The sequence below is a fragment of the Lipophrys pholis genome (genome assembly GCF_963383615.2).
Source record: "Lipophrys pholis genome assembly, chromosome: 15".
Classification (NCBI taxonomy): domain Eukaryota; kingdom Metazoa; phylum Chordata; class Actinopteri; order Blenniiformes; family Blenniidae; genus Lipophrys; species Lipophrys pholis.
In genome coordinates, this window is record NC_137642.1 from 7156300 (window position 1) to 7173778 (window position 17479).

At 40.1% G+C, this 17479-nt stretch overlaps 1 protein-coding gene across 1 annotated transcript in view; it reads left to right on the forward strand.

The window, feature by feature from the left end:
* grid1a (glutamate receptor, ionotropic, delta 1a) overlaps positions 1–17479 on the forward strand; it is a 241810-nt gene that overhangs the window by 45433 nt on the left and 178898 nt on the right. The gene's annotated exons all lie outside the window — the stretch shown is intronic.

The window sequence follows — 17479 nt, forward strand, 5'->3', positions numbered from 1 at the left end:
TTTTACAACTTGGAAGTGGGGGGTACACACAATCTATGCTTCTATATGGAGAGTGATTTTTGGTACCTCTCCAGCAAATCATAAAATGATATCAAATCATAAAAAAAAGAAAAGTACAATGCTGCATCATCAGTTCTGTTCATTTCCCTCCAAAGCTTTCTTCAATTGATGGCTGCTGGAACCAATGTCTGAACCGTTTTTTTTTTTTAAAGACATTTTCATGGATTTTAGGCTTTAAACTGATCTGGACTGTTGCAGTTGAGTATACTTGTCACTTTGTAAATTCTGCCTCTCTTACCTGTTTTTCCTTTATTGTCTTATTTTGATACTCAGCTGTCTTGTCTCGTGCATTTGTCTTTTCTGTCGACCCTCCTTCTGTGCATCTGATTTTGTCTATTCACTATCTGTTACAATAATTTCCATCACTGAGGGCCTCTCTCAATCTAAAAAAGACAAGACTGTTTTAATGTGGTTATAAACAGCCATCTTGTGTTCCCTGGGTTCTCTTGTGCGTTTGACCTTTCGTGTTTTTGGGTTCCGCCTTGATCTGTGACAATATTAGTAGTTCAAAAGATAAATACCTGTGAAAGGCATTGCAAAAAGCTCACGGCATCTAGTGGTGTGCTCACAAAACATCTTCACCCTGAATTTGAAGACATTCCTGTTAATAAAGGCTGCAATAAACCCTTCCTAGTTTGTAATCCTGAGAATAATACACATGGCATCCCAGCACCAACAGTAGCTCCCATGCCCTGGAGAAGTACTGGGAACTCCTCAGGAAAACTTACAATCACAGTCAGTTAAATTCAGCGAGTAATTAACATTTTAGAAAGAAAAAAAACACACAGCGCTAATTAACTTTTTAAAGCTACTTTGATGGTAGCGAGTTCATCTAAATTTAATTTTTCTCACAAACAAGTATAGACAGTTCAAAGCTGCCTGGTGATTTGCACAACGTGGCACTATTAAAATCAATCTGAAACACTGGAGAACTGGAGCCATCTGTCAAAGTGATTGATTAAAACAAAACGCATTGCTTAGTGTTCAGTTTACCTGACAGCATATGAAATTTGGACCACCACCGGGGCAGTTCTGTCAGTTTGCGCTGCTAAAAATGACGAGTCATTCAGCTGCGTTTGCACGGTCACTTTTTTGTTGGTCAGTATGAATTCTTTCAGATTGAGAGACCAGATTGATGTGCAGGTTTATATACACCGAGTACAATCCCAGTGAATCAATCTCAGAATACTTTGCACTGTGACCTTCACCATTTCGGACATGAGCACAACTGCACATGATCTCACATCTAATCAATTATTTATTTATTTTTTACTTTTTTTCAATGATCAGGGAAAGACCTGCATGTACTGCTTTTATTACATGCTGTGGAGGACTCTTGTTTTATAAAGTGCCACATGGTGGAATTGCGTAAAGCTCTGTCAGTTTACAGCAATCCGATGTGTAGTTCATTGACTCTGTTGGGGTTTATGGTTGGTTATTTGCATATAATTACTGTAAGTAATAGATTACTAAAAGTAATAAATCACTGGAAGTAATTTATGAAAAATTGAAATTATTAATGGAAGTAAACGGTCATTTACTCATTAACAACTCCTGAAGTAATTGAATAATTACTTTAAAACAAAAAAATGAAAAATTATCAAAAATAATTTTTAATAATCTTTTTTATAAATTTGCATAAATTTCTTATTTATGTATTAATAATAAATCGGGGCACCACCAGATAAACTGGAAATAGCTAATACCAAAATATCAGTCTCGTTTGTAAAAGTTTATTTAAGTTAGTTAATATTTCTGCATAAAATATAACCATCTTAAATAGAATGGAAGGTGTGAGATCCGAGCACAGACTGTTACAAACCAGTGAATTGTCAACAATAAATACACAATAATCACCAAGAAGCGTACAATTCAGCTAACAGGCGTTTATTAGTAAAAATGTATTAATTCATAAATAATTCGGAAATCATCTCATAAATCAACACATTCAAATAGCAAACGACATCTAACACGGAGATCTAATCTATTAAACAGCAAACACTATGTACAAAGAGGGTGTGTGTGTGTGTGTGTGTGCGTGCGTGCGTGACAAGGGGGTGTGATGACTCGCTCTTTCTGGGGACGCGGCGGTTGCTTAGCGGCCAGATAAACAAGACGTCCGTCGAGCGCGCGTGCGCGAGGGCGGTCTCGGAGCGAGTTAGTCTACCGAGGGCGTAACGAACGGGCGGTTCCGTTGGCCCTGTTCTGATCACCAGAGTCCTAAAGGGGAGGTCGGGTCCTGCAGTTAGAACTCCTGTGATCAAAACAGATCTGCTCTGCAGCAGCTGACATGCAGTAGGGTGTGACCTTATCTCGATCTGATAAGGGGGGTGCTGCGATTAGTGAAAGAGGGGGAGAGATGAGAGAGGATGAAGACAAGAGAAAGAAAGAGAATTCTGCGCGGCTCGGTTCTGAACCCTGGTTCCTCCACACAGAGCTCCCAGTGGGCCTGGAGCTCACTCGGACCTCTGGTTCTGAGGTGGAAAACCAGAGTCCGAGACTTGGTTGGTGCGTGTGAACGCGCCTACACAAACATATGAGATACTGCGGCCTTCTGAGCGGCACAGGGAAACATATTGCATTTTCAACAGAACATCATTCTAACTATTCTCTGCCCAGACAAAAGCGCTCACCCTCCGGTTCTGGACAGCACCGTCCGTGGTGCTGTTGGTTCTGGGAGGCGGTGGTAACTGGTTGTTACCGGGTCTTAATTTCAGCGTCCTGAAATTCAGAGGCCTGGCTCCAGCTGCAGGAGTGCAACTGAGAGGATGATCTGGGGAGGAGACGACACTGGCTCTGGTCTCCAGAATCTCCCAAAAACAGGAAAAATAGCGGAAAACAGAAGATGTAGTCCAAACTGGGTCCTGCTCGTCCAGCGGGCTGGTGTTGGTTCTGTCTCTTTGTTTCTGCTTGGTGCTCTCTTTACCATTCTGATGAGGGAAAAAGATGTCTCTCCCTCCATGGCTAGTTGAGAATAGCCGAGAGCGTTGATAGAACGTGAGTCTCAGTAACTTGGGTTTGGACCCCTGTGGTGTGTTCAGGTCGGATTCAAGCATCCTCATTGGCCACTTCCGGGGTCTGGCTCGCTCCCCTGCTGTTTTATGGCCTATCCATTGTCCCTGGTGTTTTCCTTCGGGGGAGCAAGCTGGAGAAACAGCTCACTGAAGCTCTGGAGGAGTTCATGGAATCCTCAGCCCCCAACAACTCCGATCAGAATAAAAGGATTACGCTGCTTCTTCTGATCTGAACTTCTTCTTCTTCTTCTTCTTCTTCTTCTTCTTCTTCTTCTTCTTCTTCTTCTTCTTCTGCTTCTTCTTCTGGATTCAACGGGATCTACCGCCATCTGCTGGTTCCAGCTAGTCCATACCATTCCCACCACTCAAACTAATCAGATGGAAATGTTATTATACATAATGCAGTTGTGTTCGAATTGGCATTTAATCCAATTGTCTATGGTCAAAGTAACCTCAGCTTGTGAGTAAGTCCCTGTTTACACGATGCTTCAAGTTAAATCTCAGCATTATTGCACTTCCAGGTCAGAAAAGTTCCATGTTTACCCGGCCATGTCTTTAAAATGATGCTTCTTTACACAGAAATAATAGAAACGCTGAAAACGATGTGAATGGTATGCCAAGCCAGTTAGTGCTGTTGATTGTTTTTGTCATTGAAACCACGCACACACACAACTTTTACAATGGAGAGTAAGTGGACATTCGTTTAGACAGATGAGGAAGGTGGATTGCTATTCTGGGTGACTCCCAACTAGAAAACTCAGGCAAATATGGACAGGGAGTCATGCTGCCATTGTTGTTATTGTCCATCTACTCGTGGAGGAACTATTTTCTACAGTCAACAGAGTTGGAGTGTTCTCAAAAATATGTTTTCCTCTATTTTCCACGAGCTGAAAAAGGCTCCTTTATGTTCCTCGGCTCCGAGCGCCATTGTTGTGTAATCGGACACCCAAATCGCAACAAAAGTGTTCCGTTTTACTTGTGTGAATGGGAACACTGATAAACCATCACGGGATAAGATCAACTGATAATCATGGCAAAAATGTGGTTTTTGTGGCACTACCACTGAAATGTCTTCATCCACAAACATAACCTCATTTATATTTAATTAGTTTTCCCTTTTGTGCTGTTAGGTCTTTGGTAGATATAAGGAGTATAAAACTCAGGGGGCTCATTCACAGTCAGTCTGGATGAGACTGAGCAACCGTGAAGTGATGGAGATAAACACTGCACCGAGGAAAAACATAACAGAAGACAGAAGCACACAAATACTTCTTGATTGGAGCTGACATACTCTGTGTGTTATCGTGTGCCCTGTCATCATCAGTTGTATATATCCAGTCGTTCGCCGAACATTGACTTTTGTGGGCATGCTTGATTTCATAAATGAGTCTGGAGCAGTTTCATGCATAGCTGTTCGGCAATGCTGGCAAGAAGAAGAAAGATATGAAGAGACAAAGATTCAGATGATGTTTAGGCTGTGGTAATCCAACTTGCTGGATCTGCTTCCCATCTCTGGTGGGTTTTCTCTGGGATAATCTTTTAATAATTACTTTGACACAGATGCTGGGATCTCCGAGGGCCACATGGAAACACATTTCAACTCCCTGCGCTCATTTTTCAAACGGCTTACATGTTAGGCAGAGACATGCACTGTACAATTAATACATGCCAAAACCCTGGTGTGACAGAAGCCCTCAAGTTCAACTTTAAATCCATCTCACTCGTTCTCCCAGCCCTTTTAATGGTCTTGTGCAAATCTGCACAGTGTCAGATTCTTTTGATAAATTTTAAAAAATGTTCTTAAATATCTATGAAAGGCGCATGTACAGGCAGTGATCGCTGTGCACATCTTTTATTTTAATGCCGTTTTTAAATAACATGTCACAATTTGCTCTTAGAATTTTAAGCTGCTTAGTATTTATCTATAATAGGAGGGATGGGGCTTGGTAAAGTGGTTAAAATGTATCTCTCATGAAGCTGTGTCAGGAAAATGAGAACCTATATGTAAGCACAATCAGAAACACTGCAGTGTTCTCTGGATTAAAGCATTTTAAAATGCATAAACATTTTGAAACCCGTGCAATGACTCATAATTTCTATTTGTATTTGGTCGACTCATAACAATATCCTGTTGACATCCATCTTGTTGCCAGCACTCAGTTCTGAATGAAGTTTCTGTGACGGTATGGTATGGACAGCTTACATTCCGAGAAATGGAATGTTGTGTATGTTGAGATCTTAAAGTAACATGTTCTTCAGAGAGATTTTACTGTAGAAGAATCCTGCAGAAAAGATGGCGACAACAGGCTTCTCCCACTAAACTCCAATACCTTTTCTTGTCAATTCATTTCGATTTACAGACTGTTGTTACAGAAAGAACAAATGCTACTCAATGATAAACATTTACCTCCCCAACTTCTGTGACAGGTGTTGCTTCCATCAAACAGAAAATGAACTGATATTTCTCATTAATTATTAAGTCATTTCTCTGGTGAATGAAAACAATCTAGGGGAATGTGTTTCTTCATCTTCAGTATTTGTATGTACCCCCCCATGCAATCAAACAAACAAAGAAACAAACAAACAAACGAATGAATGAATGAATGAATGAATGCATGAATGAATGAATGAATGAATGAATGAATGAATGAATGAATGAATGAATGAATGAATGAATGAAACAAAAGAACGTGTCTTGCTGAGTGGAATATACAATTTATTTAACAGTATAACACAGGTGGGATAATCCACATTTCCGTATTTATTATTTGTTTTCATGCTGCTCGTCTTCATTGTTCTTTTTGTTCCAGGACTTCAAATCAACATTTATTTATTTCTTTAGTAAGACTTCCATTCCATTTATCTCAGCGTGAAAGAAATACCGTAAGAAGTGACTCAAGATTGGGCTTTCAGACAAATGTCTGTTACAGTGCAACAGGGACGGCAGAAGATCACATTTTAGAATAATTGCAACCCCAGAAACACACGATGTTACACACAATCTGAGTGAACAGGAGCATTAAGTATTGTGCAGGTGCAGCCTGCAACTACTGGTATTTCCAAGCAACTTTACAGAGAGACAATCCCTTTGTGGTTGATAACAAGTAGACTTGCACCTTTTTCTTAATGCTGGATAAGTTTACTGCTTTTCCGTTTCAGCTCTTCTCTTCTCTATAGATTCTCCATTGTTAGACCTCGGCTCGCTGGCAGTTTATTCTCTCTGTTTACATTTTATTTCATTCTTAATTCAAGTTTTGTGAAAGTCATTACCTTAAAAATACAATGAAATTGATAAGTAATTGTTTTGTTTTTGTTTTCTGACTCATTGGGGACATGCTAATGTTCAACATCACGGCTTATTTTTCCACTTCACATGTCTGAGTAATACGTTTTTTTTCTGCTGAATCACTGGCTAATCTCCATTTAAGTCTATTAAAGGATAAACAAATTAGAATAAGTTTGATTGTAGGCTTACGTAATGACTATGAAATGAAAGAAAAGCTTATACTAAATGTTGGCAGGAATGCGCCACAATTTGTGTAGAAGTTTGTACGCAATATGGCGAAACAATGACGAAAAAGCTTCTTGCTCTCCGCTTCACAAAAACGGGTGAAACGAACAAGTTGAAGACAAAGAGACAAAAGAACGGCACTTCAAGTCTCAGATCTCCATCATTCGGCAGGCTTTTCTTATCTCTGAGTGTATTTCATCTTGTTAAGTCAACGCCAATGTTCACTCTACTTTTTGCTCATAGGCAGTCGCTTTCCATTTTAAGCCTACGGCTTTCTTGTGTTGCTGAATTTCCTCTTGATATAACATTTCCTGATCCCCTTTCTCTGTTTGCTCAGTTTTGCCAAATGTTCTTGCAAGTTTTTGTGCTAATTGTTGATGACACAACCACTAAAGTCCCTCATTCACGGTTAAATCATCAACCTCGTAAGAATAGCGAAACCGACTACTCAGTCATTTATCAAATGATGGAATAAAGGGAGTTTCCATCACAGTTGTTGGAAATCATGTGAGATAAAATGTCTGCTTTGAAATGCAACACTATATGCTTGCAGAGTATTTATTGAGGACACTTCATATGCAACCAGAGAGACTTAAGCGCGCCTAAAAAGAAACAACTTCAAAGAAGTGAAAGTGTTTCAGCAGAACAGCACAAAGGCTTGAATCCGAATCTGAGGAAACTTACTCATGTACCTGAAAGCCCGCCTGCACTCGCCGCACGAGATATTACCATGGTGACACAGCGGGGAGCAGCCACCCGGTGACGAGGACTAAACGTTTTCTTAGCTTAAATGCCACCTGGTGTGCCTCAAAAAACAAACTGGAAGCCAGAGCGGCTGTCTATCTGCCTTGCTTCATTCTCACATACATCCAAAATGTTACATTTCAGTAGGAGTTTGTGAAACAGTGCTATTTTAAAAATTGTTTAAAGATGAAAATTGGAAATGGCTTTTGCTTGCAAATGAAACATAGTGCAATCATAACACTGTAAAAGTCTACATATCAAGTCGCAAGCAGTCTTCATGGTGACCTACTGGTGGTGGACTCTCGTAACCTTCTTCCAAACAATGACATCTTTCTCTCTGTCTGTCCTTATTTTAGGTTTACACTGTTGCAACGCATCATTTGGCTGTTGCATTGCCTGTTTTCCCATCGAACAGGCTCTCCAAATCATGCAGACCACTCAGTGTTCATTGAAGTGGGTGCAGGTGGAGTTTGTCTTTAGAGCAGACATTAGCATGCAGCCCAGCTCTATTAAAAAAAAAAAGAAAAAAAAAAGAAAACACTTTTTACCGGTCTTAAAGGTCACAAAATCCATTTTTAAGCTAAATCATGGGAGTTAGATTTTTTTCAATAAGTACTTCATTTTACTGTTTGAACATCCACGTAAACTTTAATCAAATTATCAGTTTCTTCAGTGTCGCTCTTCATAAAGCGGAGCAGAGTGTCAACGACGCGGAGCTCGATAACAGGCGCTATTTCAAGCATTTTCAATTCTACAATATATATGCTGTTATGACTGTTGATATGACTATAAAGCATACGGGCGATGTTGATGTCGGTATTATTTCCTTTTCCATTCATTTCATCATCTGATCTTAATCTAATGTCGCTGTGAAAGTTGTTGAAGGCACGACTGCTTTCCAGTTTCCTATTTGGCAGTTCTATTTCGCCAAAGTTCATGGCTCACACTGCACGAGTCTGTGTAAGAAAAAAAACTAAACAAATCACAAAACAAAGAATTAACAAAAGAAAAGGACGTGTTACAATTGTTTCAGCAAATTTCACTTGAATGTTTCACACAATTACTCATGACCAGTGTTGCCTGCCAAACACATGGAGGATCTAAAAATTATTCGACGGCAAATAAACTGAATTCACTTTATAAATATATAAGCAGCCAGAATCATTTAATAATTGAGTGATTAACAGTAATGATTACCAGGCAAAGCCCATGTTGGATAAAACGTGCGGTGCTGGAATTGAACGGGGCATGTGAACTTATGTCTTCATTGTAGGTAATAAATAATTCTTTAGCGGAGCAATCCTGAGTTTTAAAACATGCATGGAAGCAACTTTGTTCTTTTAGGTTTGATTGTGTAACACGGTGCTAAAATAATGGCCCACGCAGCGCAAAACTTTCTCCTCAGTTTGTAAGTTGGCAGAGTCGAACAAATATGAACAGCAAGTGGCATCTCTGCTTGAAGATCACACCTCACCAGAAAAGTAGCGTGTCCACCCTTTGAGAGCATAATATTCCATATCGATAGTGTCTCTGTACCTCAGACTGTGTGCAGAACTGCCCCCTGCTGTGTAATGCCGTGCTTTTATAGCGCAATTATACACTCCACATTGTCCAGTCTGTTAACGACTCTCTTGTTCTGCTTCAAGAGGAATCGGACTAATCAGTCGTCGGAATTGACTCACAAGACGGATAAAATCCAGCACGAGCAAGAACAAAATGTTTGGCTTCAACTAGAGTTGCCATTGTGCACCAATTATTGCATTGTATGAGACTTTGGCGCCTTGTACAATGTACAATCATTGATCTCAGAAAAGACAAGATTTGAATGGGCTGTTGTAATCAGCTGTAGCCATTTTTTTATTTTATTTTTTTTATGAAACCCGAAGGTGTCTGTTCCCAGGTGACTTACCTCCAGCTGATCGTGGGTCGTTGAGCCTGAGAAGCAAGTGACGGTTGAACCTAAACAAACAATAGAATTATCATATAGGTATAGACTCATTAACCCCAAAATGCAAGTATTTTGAGTCTCTGACAATCAAATCTATTCAATGATACATAGTAAATGTGGCGCAGCAGCCAAAATACTCTTGTTTAGCGAACATCATCCAAAGGTAGATTTGATTCTTGACTTTTTCTTCTTCTTCTTTTTCTACTTTCTGTTTTGGTTCAAATATTTATTAGCACTCAGGTTGCTCAGATTTTTAAATTTAGCGAGCAGTCATTTTGCTTCTTTTTATGCAGAAAAAACAAACACTAAAGAAATGTGTTGGTTGATTTACTATTAAAGCAGATGTGTACCTGTAACACTCGCTGAACCATGTCACTATGAAGGTTTAGTCTCCCTATTTCTCTTCCACAAAAAGCCTTAAGTGATTGAATGGAGAATATGAGCCAAATAATGGAGTTTCCAGGTTACTAATGGTGAGTAAAATTATGTTTTTAATGTAGCCTTGCTGTGAAATGGAATGCATCCCCTGCTGCTTTTGCTATGTATTCACCAAAAAATAATAATAAACGGATTACACACTTTTGATTGTTTGCGGTGCATGAGGAAATTGAATTCACTGAATGATTAAATGAGTAAATTTGAAGATAAACTTTTTTTTTTTCTTTGTATTGAACTGCCTTCTTTTCCTGTTCATAGAAGGGATTCCCTGAGATAAATGATATCAAGTAAAGTCCATATTATTTGTAGCCATGGGGTAAAATCTCCTGAAAACCTAAGAATATGTGTACCATTGCAACTTTTCCACACTTAAGTACTCACAACATGTAAAGGAGGCACTTCGATCCCACCGGATGTGCTCCAGCAATCTTTCACGTGTCAAATACAACACAATGTCATCGTGCAGTAAAGCGCACAACACCCTCCAAACATCGCTTGTTTATTTTGGGGTATTTGACAGCTCATTATTTTTAATCAGCCCGACCTTGTCCATTATCACCGGCTTTACTCAGTTTGTGTTCGTTTCGGTATCCGCTTGTGCTGCCAGTGACATTTAACACGACCCGCCCACATGGTCTGAACATGAGCTGTTTTAGCAACAAACGGAGGTTTGACAAACCTTGTGGGCAACGTACGTTGAGGGAACTTGTGAAGGCTGAGATGCCTGCAGGATTGTCACAGGTGGTCACCGAAGGACAAAGAGCATTTTTTCTTGGCAGTCAAATAATCCGTCCGCCGCGTGATAAGCTCTGTAACTGCAGCTTACATTCGTTCGTTGCAAAACTGTGCTATTCACTACACGGGTGTTTGCTACCTCTCTAGAGATGCAACCGGTGTCCGATTTTAGCGCCTCTATTACTTCTAGGCCATATGAGAACATCAGATTGATGTGTGTGAATGTGTGTTTGTCGTGATTGGTGTTAGGCTTCCTTCACCACACAAACTCTCCTGTGGTCCATTTGGGCCTGACGGTTGCTGATTGGGTTCAAGTGCTCCTCGACTGCAGATGCCATTTTAAGATTGCTTTTATCCCCCCCCCTTGAAACACAAGGACAGATAAGAAACAGACTTTTCATCTCTGGAGATTCAAAACGGAGAAAAACACCCTCTCACGTAAACAGAAATACGTGTACACAACGCAACTTTTCTTTACCTTGTTCCCTTCTCTCCTGTGCCATCTGTCAGGTAGCAAGACACAAACACATACACACGCTCGCAAAAAAGAAGGTTCTACAAATTGTATTTGCTTGCTCGAAGGCAGTCCATTTCGGAAAAAAAGAAAGAGATGTTGAGAACGATTGGTCTTTAAAACCCTTTTAACTCCACCACTCCTCCATGACATCTTATCTTCCCCATACAGCAGCATGCTAATCAAAAGCGCTCGCGCCTTGCTATCGCTCGCCGGGATCGCCAGCTTTGTCTAAGCCCATGCCATGAATTAAAAGCAACACCTTATAAATTAGCCCAGGTGTTGTGTTGGCTTTGAAATCTATGTAGCGTGCATCAGAAGATTAGCCATGCTGGCAAAAAAAAAAAGAAAAAGAAAAAGAAAATCTTGAAAGTGACAAAACAAATCCTTTTCCTCGGTTTGGGGAAGGTGACCATAATGCCGAGCAGGTTGCCCACTATAAAGCTTTCATCCCCATGAACAATGTGCATCTGTTAAGGCTGTTCACTGAGCCACAAATCTGACACTACATTGTAATAGGAATCACCTTGTGTTAGCTCGGGGAAAAATCAAGGCTTACCTGGAAAAGCCTTTCTTGAACGAGTTACACGATGATATGAAACGTGTTTTATAAGAATATGATCACTTGGAATCAAGTCACCTTTAAGATGTGTTCATTCGTGAAGAAAGAAAGCAACTCAAACAAATCCTATCAGTCCTCAATAAAGCAGAAACGTTCTTGTGTAAACTGAGCAGCAATGAATGATTTATACTCAAAGTGCTCCTTTGAATGATGAGGTGACGCTGTGTTATGACTATCTATCAGATTTATCCTTGTGATTCAGCCTCACGTTGACGTTTTTATTTCACTTAAAACTTTCGAGTAGCCTCAAATGACTGACATGTCTGGAAATCTTTTCTATTCATAACATCCTAAATGCTTTCAGGATTGTTCAAATTTGAATATTTGACTTTGAATTAGTGTAGAAGCCTGTCTTAATTGGTTGTTTGTGATAACATTGTATTCACTTTCAAAAAGACTATTACTTTAGAAAGTGAGAAGGGAACTTGGCGGACCAGCTCACGTGTGCAACATCATGTCAAATTCATTTTGATGGGCAATAAAGTGCAGCGGGATTGAGTCCTAAAACCAGCAAATAAGCATGGTTCCACATATTGTGACTTATCCTGAAGATAATAGTTTTATATTTTCTTTTGCAACAATCTTTAATCAAACCTTTCTTACAATTTAGATTTTTGAAAGAATTTGGTGACTAAATTATACTGCAAATATAGTATTTCATCATCTTAGGCCACCAAAAAGTGATCCTGCCTTTAAAACACTAGGCTCTTGTTTTAGAGATCTGGGTAAGTAATTTAACACAATATATTAGTGAAATACAGGATCTTGTATAGTGCGCTGACTTTGGTAGCAGATGGTGTGAGCTTGTTTTTTTTATACCCCTGCCAATTGATATTAAGCATTAAAGATCTTAAATGAGTTAATGTATCCTATGTTACTGATGAAAAATCCCACTGATTTCCACATGAGACAAGTGTCATAAAACAGCATTTTTAATTCATATGGAACCATAGGCAAGTTGCGTTTGGAGGAATAACACGGATATCTGATACACAATATTTATAAACGATACACATATCGTTTGAAAAACAATACTATTCATTAGTTTTTTGAACAAGTGCCCAGTGCTGCTCGTGATCGCGCTACATAAATGTGATTTGCTCTGAGAGCTTTTTCCTTTTTTGTTGGCTCTTTCTGACATGAATACTGGCATGCTGCACGGATGCCGTTTGATGAAGCCCTACTTTTCCCTCTCTGCGAGAGACTGAGAGAGAAAACTTTCGACTTCCTGCAACTTTGAAATCCCACGATGTTCTTAGAGTGGATGCTCGTCAAAGTAAAATAGACCACCCATGACACTCCAGGGATTTGTCGATGAGCGTTCAACAAGGTGCTGGCAGGCGCTGAAGCATTGTGTGTACATCACACTATTTTATATTAATAAAATCTGAAATGCTTTTCAGGGAACTCTCAACAATTCCCAACTCTGGAGCCTCAAAGCAATAAAGATGTCCACAGGTGGGTGTGTGGAGATGTTGGTTAACACACCAGTTGAAAAAGAAAAAAATAAATAAATAAAAATTGTCTCAAAACTGTGCAATTCGAATTCACCGGTATTCAAGAGGGAGTTGGAAATATATCTCTCCTCGCTCAAAAACAGCTTGTCAAGTTGTATGGCTTTGTGATAATGCAGTATTTTGTGGCTTCCAAAGCAGGGAAGCCTGATAATGGGTGACATGCAGAGAGCAGGGAGAGTGGAGATGTGTTGACTGGATTTCAGAACATTTGTCGTGTCAGGAGTCAGATATTTATGAGGAACACATTTCAAATGAGCCACACGCACTTTCTCTGAGCGCCCCTGTACACTTGTATCTTGTCCCCTTTTTACATATTTATTTTCCCGCTCCTATCGAACATAAGTCCATGCATGTCTTGAATTTCCTTTCTCTCGTTCTATTTTCTCAGACTGTTTTGCATATGTTTGTTCTTTACCAGTCTCCATCTCTCATCTTCATGCCTTTCTTTCTCTTGCTGTCATCCTATCCAGTTATTTATACCTCTTATTGTTCCACTGCATTATCTCATCATTTCTCTGTACAAGTCCATCTCACCCTTTCCTGCCTATTTTATCTTCCCTTTCTCTTTTTAATAGCCCCTGGATGTCAACCGCCTCTTATGGCTATCGTTTTCCACTCCTTCCTCGTTTTTTTTCTTTTTTTTCTGTTCTTTGCCCGTGCTCTATACTTCCGTCAATGAGGATTTATACTGCTGCTGGGAGCAGCACGTAGGAGATAGCTGGGAGAGGGCGGGGTGGAAGCGAGAGGAGAGATCAGAGTGACCATCAGATGCATGAAGTGCAAGAATGCAAGGGTGAATAGTAAACAAGAGAGAGCTCCCAAGGCTGAGCTAATTGAATTCCACTCTGCCCTCTGTGTTCGGTTAACAGCGGCAGTCGTAGGGAAATAAGAGAGCGAGGAAGATAGCAGGAGAACAAGTGGGAGGGTGGGTTGAGAGATTGGACAATGAAAGAAAGAAAGAAGCAAAGATGGAAAGGAAGAGAAGGAGAGAAAGGGGGAAAAAAAGGGAGAGGTAGCTCCTCTGGCCAGACTAATTGAATTCCGATTTTTCCTCTGAGATTGGTTAGCAGCAGCAGGCAGGCAGACAGGCTGCCCCCAGCATGGATCAACTCTATCCAACCAATCACACTAATACAGTGTTTATGTCCAATCCAGTGCAGTCCGGTCAATAGCTTCTTCTCCAGTGCAAAGCCAAGAGGGAGTTCACAGGAGCCAAGGCCAACTTAAAAAGTAATACATAATTGAAAAGCCCCACATGTCAGGCGGAGCTACAATTTCACGTCCAAATCATCTCCCCTGAAAACAAGGTGTGGAGGGAATTGCGAGAGCATTAATTTATCTTGGAGATTGCTCAGGTATCAAACAGTGGTTGGGGGCAGCAGTCTAAACCACAGAGAGATGGTGAAATATCTTCATCGAGGTCAGTGTTGGTCGCCTCTCTCCCTGGAGGCTGTGGCCAATAAGAATCCAATCTCTTGAAAATGTATACAAAACCATTTTATTTTGATCTCGAAGGATAAGTATGATGATTTCCTCTATTTTTCTTAAGGTCAACAGATCCCACACAAAGGCCGAAGTTGATCTCACTGTGCTGACATTTACAGTATGTTGCCAAAGCATGATAATATTGATAATAGAAGTCTGCTCTATAGCGCTCCATTGGTTTCCAAGCCTCAACTTTTATATCATCGAGTTGCACAGTGACACAGACATTTTTCTCTGAAACAGTAAACTTGGACGTCTCAGTTTCTTTTTGTTTTTTTTGTGGGTTGATTGAATAAGGACTGTTGGGGGGGAAAAAAACTACATCGTTTAAAATACCAATACTTTTTCTCTTGGGAGAAAGCCATTGTTTAGAAAAGGATAGTAAATGACGGTATTGATGTTCATGGTATTTTCTTGGCGAGCCTTTAGCCGTTTGACAGAGAGCCAATTTTTCTGCTCAAAGATTATTGTCCAGAAATAAAAAAAAAAAGCGTACATATCTGCAACCACCAGGTATTGTAGTTTTACAATAAAGTGGCAGGGCGCTGGCATCCAAAATGATGCTATTTCTTTCATTCCTTTTAAAGCTTTATTGTGTTTATTATATTAATATATTTGTTTATTTCTTTGTAAAGCTTATTTGTATTTCTCTTTTGTATTTTTTTCTTTGTAAAGCACTGTGAACTGCTCCGTGTTTGAATTGTGCTCTATAAAACATTTGCCTTGCCTTACAGGATCTTTGGTTTTTGGTCATTCAGATGGTTTGTTTTGGAGTAGTTGAAATAGCTTTGATATATTCTCATAGCTGAGGTTTTAAAACTTTGTCTATTACATGTTTAAAGTGAACAGAACTTTTCCTGTGCCTATCGGAAGAATCCATCTGTGTTGTGTGTGCGTGCGAGTAATGCGTAAGTTCGCTTGCGCGCGCGTGTGTTTGCCTTTTCATAATCGTGCATTTGTATTTGGGAGTCTTGTCTGCACCTCCGCTGCCTGTGTGCCTCCAGCTGTGTCGTAAAGCATGAGGGTGTCGCTCTCTATGCTCATTATTTGCTTCTTTCTCCTCGGACTCCTCCATCTCCCTCACTGCTCTACGTCACTACCCATCACCACTCAGGCTTTATGAATATTTAACTTGTCCTCAAGCTTCTCTGCTCTGCACACTTCTCCTTTTATTCCCTTGCTTTTATATCTTATCCTCCGTCATACCTTTTTGTTGCTGCTCAATACATCTGTCCCTCTCTGTCTCTTGCCGAAACTCTTGTAAGTCACACCTTCCTTCCTCTCTTTTATGCCTACTTTTTGTCCTGTCTCTAGCTTTCTTTTGCCTGCCTGTCTCTATCTCTGTTCCAGCACATCATTTGCTCCTCTGTACAGTGAGGGAGGAAGCTACTGCTACACGCCCTGCCCCTTAACGCCCAGTCGTTGTTTCTTATTTAATCTGTTCCGCTTTATTGAATTTAATTATTTCTAAATGATTAACTCAGAGTTCAGGGTAGGGTGGGGGTCCGGAAGGACATATGTTGGGAGATAGGGTGGAAGGGCTACTGGAAGAGAGATAGTGGGGATTGTGGCTTTTTGTTTTGGAGCCAGGCAGAGTAAATAGCCTGGTATGCACACTCATCAGTCTTTGATTCCATTACTGCGGCGTGACTGCAAATGCATGCCCCTCTCCCACCCGCCAGCCCTCCTCACCCTCAAATGCGCCAAACACAATAGCCGACTGTATGGCTTTGTGTGGTCACGAGAAAGAGGAATAAACTGCATTTGCATATTTATTTATTTTTTTATTTTTTCAGAAATGTCATCTTGCGTGTCAAAAAGTGTGCAGGTTCCCAATAAATCTATTTCTCAAGGTGTCAATGCATGTGTTTGTTTGTGTGTTTCTATGTGACAAGTGTAAAGGAGAGGCAGCTACTGTTTACCTTCACATTGCCATACCTCAAAAAGAGGTATTCATTACAGTGCCAGGAGGCACTGAAAGCATATCTGTAATGGTGTTCAGTGGGCTGTCAGCTCTTTATATGAAAATGTGACTGGTGGAGAAGCAAAAACCAGAGTGATGGGCTTTCACACTGCAGCAGCACCCCTCCAATCACAGTGGAAACACACATATTGAGTTGCATCGAGCATACACAGTCAGAGAAAGGCATCAACATACTGTATTTGGGCAGGCTAATGCGCACAATTCACACCTTTCTGGAATTACATTCATGATTTCAGCCATAACATTTACCAAAGAAAATATATAAAAAATGAGTTTGTGTGCGTGAGACACATGCAAAATGTGAGATATTGGCTAGATCAGATACAACACGGGCAATTGTGGCCACATTTTTGGTCATACCATAACATTTGCGGTGTGATGCCGTACAGTTAGAGGGGTTTGCATCCTGCTGTTGTTACATAAGACAAGATCTATTCTGTTCTAGATTTGACAAGAAGCCAATGAAGAGAATATTTGAGTTATCTCTCCTGATATTTCCTGTCAGTATTCTTGCTGCAGTATTTTGAATCAATTGAAGACTTTGTAAGCAGTTCTTGGTCAGAAATAACTCCCAGTTTCTTCAACCTAAGATCCTCTTCTGTCAGACTCAGAGATTTCATACCCAAGTTCATAAAATCCTCACTACATAGTATATCAAGACATCCACCCTCAGGACGAGAAAGCGGTCTTTTGGCGCCTTTCACCAAAATAAGAAAAACTGTTACTTCGGGTTGAGAATAACATTTTCTGGCTCTTATTGGTTCATGGATAATTTCTTCCTGCTCCTGATAGCCACTTAGCCACTTTGCGTTTTGGATTAAAGGTTAAATTTCACTAAGCCCCGTTGCTCGAACTGAGAAACATTTCGGAGAAGATAAAATTAAAATAATAAAACTGAAGTGATATT